Genomic DNA, 4,276 nt, shown 5'->3' with positions numbered 1-4,276 from the left:
TAATTGAATCAAATAAAATAAAATCTTAAACTAGCTAGCTAGCTGATATTGTAGAAGGGATACTTCACGTATAAATAATATTGGATTGTGTATAATTAATTGTATATTTTACATATGTTCTAAAAATATTCATAATTTATCACTTAATTTAATTGATTAACATTTAGAAATGATACAAGAGATAAATACACACTTAAGAGATTAGTATTATTATAAGGCTTTTATATCCAACGTCGGTGTGTTGTGCATAGATATAGAGAATAAAAGGGTTAGACATGAATATGAGGCAATTTTTTTTAAAGGTTAAATTATACTGTTGGTCTCTACATTTTTAGTGAAATTATAAATTGGTTTCTATATTTTAAAAGTTTATAATTGAATCTCTAAAGATAATTAAAATTTGCAATTTAGTCTCCATTGTTCAAAAAGAGTTTGATTTAACAAAATATTCTCAGCACATTCTCTATTTTAAAAGAATATTCTCAGCATATTCTGGGAATATTCTGTTAAATCAACACTTTTTAACCGACGGGGACTAAATTATAAATTTTAATTCTCTTTAGGGACCCAATTACAAACTTTTAAAGTATAAGGACCAATTTACAATTTCACTAAAAGTGTAGGGACTGACTGTGTAATTTAACTTTTTTTAAACTATGGGTTGAAGAAATTGGACCATCCAATTTCTTTATTAAAAAAATTAGGCCTACAAATCGAACAGTCCGATTTATGTGGGAGGAAAAATTTTAAATTTTGGTGTATTCAATCAGACTGTCCGATTTTAATGCAGATTTAATTTTTTGTTATTTCAAGAGAAATCAGACCGTCTGATTTGATTATTATATATTTTATTTAAATAAGTCAATACAAACCGTTGGGTCTGATTTATTTTATATATATATATTAATGAGTTTGAAAAATTCTAAATTAATTTGATGAAGATCAAACATTATTAAAATGATTAATTACAAAATTATTAAGTTGAATTTTAATTTACATTAGTTGATTAATAATTTTATTATGCAGATTGTGTATTTGGGCTGAAAATTAAAACAAACCTAATATGATTTTAATATCCAGCCTTGTGCATAAAGGTTATACAATATTTGGCTGAGTTTTATGTCATATGGGCCAGGAAAGCCAAGTTGAAGCCCAAAACCTTTGCCCTTAGATCCAACAAAGTGGTTGGTCCGAATTTGAAAAGAAAAGAAAGGAAAGAGAAGTGGTTCGGTTACCCACTCTCTTTGATGAAACTCAAATGTGATTAAATGGAGTTAATGCTTGCCTTGGTAACTAGAAAGAGAAAGTTTGAAATTGATTTGATTGCTATTATTGCTTCACACATTACTAAGCAAAGGGAAGTGAGAAATTAATTCATTTTTTATTCCATTCTTCAATAACATTGAAAGTTTTCTCTCTTCTCTCTCTTCTCTCTCTTCTCTTTTATTGTTTCGGTCATGTCACAGAGAAGAAGAAGAAGCAAGTTATCAGAAATGAGGCACTGTAGCAGTGAAGCTAGAAGCAAGAAAAGGGCTAAGGTGATGATGTCCTTAGCAAAAAGAAAATCAACAGTATGGTGTGGCTGAGATCTTTGCCACTAATGGTAAGACGTGGTGAAGAAATCTTAAGCTCTCCATGCCCAAAAATGGAAGAAATCCATTTCGGTCAGAGAAAAAAGATCCCTTGGGTATGGTTCGTCTCTACTTTCTGATCATCCATCACAGGAGGTAGCTACTGTAGCTATGTGGAGGAAGAGGCAAAAGATAGAGCAGATGGAGCTGTCAAGCATCAAGGACTCATCAAGGGTCAGGAATCCTTCCTGGGGAGCAAGTCAAGATGGAAGGCCCGGATTGATGAAGCTTGGTGAGAAGGGATGACGAAGAGGTTATTGCATGTTGAATTTTGCTTTCAGTTCCCTCTCCTCTCTCTGGTCAAACCGGTTTTGGTATTGAAGAAGAAGAAGCTGGCTCGGTTCAACCGCTTCAACCTTGGAGGCTTCCCCTTCTATAATAAGGGTGAACAGCCAAGGCTTGAGACAATGAGAAAAGAGTGAAAGCACAGAGTTCTCATAGCTACCCAAGCTAACAGAAGTTCTTCTCCTTCAATGTGTTTCATGTTGTATTTTTCTGTTTAGTTTTATCTGTCTTGAGTCTCATGGAAAAAGGCAAATAATGAGGTTTGTATGAAAAAGCCATATAGCGGAAAAAGACAGAGTATACAAAATTAAAAGAAAAAGCCATAGATGTCCTAGAGTTCCTTTGTATATCTGTGTTGTGTTTCATGATTCTGTGGGAATCCCCTTGCAAGTTGGGTTAGCACTTAGCAGTTGAAAGCTTGGTAGTTGACCAAGTTAAATTCAGGATTGGGGATAGATTCTGGACTTGTCCCAGATAGGAAGGGTAGTTCCTAGGGAGAATTGGTGTTTGTAATCAAGATGATTATAGTGAAATTCCATCATTGTTGTGATGGAGACTGGATGTAGGCTGCATTGCACTTAGTAGCTGAACTAGGATACTTCTTGGTGTGATTCTCTCTCTCTCTCTCTTCTAGTCCATATCAGTTTCTGTTTGAAGGAGACAAAATTGAAAAATATCTCTTAGCTGGTTACGAGACAAAAAAAGTCTCTTGAGTAGGCACGAGACAAAAAATAAGAAATATCTCCTCAAATAATCCTGAAAGGCAGCAAGCGTCACTAAGCGAAAAAGGGGCTAAGATTCAACCCCCTTTCTCTTAGCCACTGATAACCATCAATTGGTATCAGAGCTTGGTCTCAAAGAGATCAAGCTTTGCAGCTTGGAGAAAAGATCTAAATGGCAGAGAACAGTGGCTCAAACCTGGTGTCCTACAATCTGACAGAAGGCAGTCAAGCAACAGACCTCCTCTCTTTAATGGGAAGAACTACACTTATTGGAAGGAAAGAATGAAGATTTTTGTTCAAGAGGTAGATTACAGACTCTGGAAGATCATCCTGGAAGGCCTTCAATTTCCAACCACTACAAGTACTGAAGGAGTAGTTTTTCTCAAAGCCGAAGCCAGTTGGATTGAAGAAGACAGAAAAAAGGTGGAGCTCAACGCCAAGGCTATCAACCTGCTCAACTGTGTAATCAGCTTCGAGGAATACCGATGGGTATCATGATGCACAACGACAAAGGAAATCTGGGACAAACTTCAAGTCACTCATGAAGACACAACCATAGTGAAGAAGACCAGGATAGACATGCTGAACAGAGAGTATGAAATGTTCTCAATGAAGGAAGGAGAATCGATAGATGAACTGTTTGAAAGATTCAACATCATCATCATTGGCTTGGATGCTATGGGGATCAAGTATCCTGAATCTGTGCTTGTGAGGAGAATTTTGAGAAGTCTCACAAAAGAGTGAAAAACTAAGGCAATAGTAATATATGAGAGTAGTGGTCTTGATTCTATGACATATGATGATTTGAGAGGAAATTTACTTGCTTTTGAAAACACATATTTGAATAAAGACTCAAAAAGAAAAGGAATAGCTCTCACATCTGTTTCTAACCCTCTGGATGATGAATCCATTGATGACTCTTTTGAAAATGAATTTGTTTTGTTTGCCAAAAAATTCAGGAAAATGGTGAAACTGAAGGAAAGAAGCAAGGGAAGTAGCTCAAGGAAACAAAAGAAAGACTTCAGCAAAGTGATCTGCTACAACTGCAAAGATACTGGGCATTTCAAATCCGATTGCCCTAAGTTGAAGAAGGAGGAGAAGCCAAAGAAGGAAAAGAAGAAAAGACTGATGGCTTCTTGGGAAGACTTGGAAAACGACTCAAAAGAAGATGAAGAATCAGAAACCAAGTCCCAACCATGCCTCATGGCAGATCACGTTGAATAGGTAGTATTTCATAACCCTGACATTGAAGATCTTTATCTCATGATAGATCACCTTTCTGAAAAGATTAGATGCTTCCTAAGTGAAAACCAAGATCTTGAATCACAAATCACCATTCTTAAAGCTGAAAATAGTTTTCTCAAAGATAAATTAAGGGAGGCTGAAACTGCTGTTGAACTTGTTGAAGAAAACAAGCAGTTAAAAGCTCAACTTAAAAGCTGTGAATACCACCATTCTGTGACCGCAAATCTAAACTACTTTGAAGAAAATTATTAGCTGCATAAAGAGATAAGAAGGCTTAAAGAAGACTTAGCCAAGTTTACTCAAAGTTCTGAAAATCTAAATCAACTCTTGGCTAGTCAAAAACCTCTTTATGATAAAGCTGGTTTGGATTTTCATAAAGCCTTAAAATCTGTT

This window comes from Arachis ipaensis, chromosome B2 (assembly GCF_059453495.1).
Source record: "Arachis ipaensis isolate K30076 ecotype BB chromosome B2, ASM5945349v1, whole genome shotgun sequence".
Classification (NCBI taxonomy): Eukaryota; Viridiplantae; Streptophyta; class Magnoliopsida; order Fabales; family Fabaceae; genus Arachis; species Arachis ipaensis.
The sequence above is the reverse complement of the archived record's forward strand: the minus strand, read 5'-3'. Positions refer to the sequence as shown.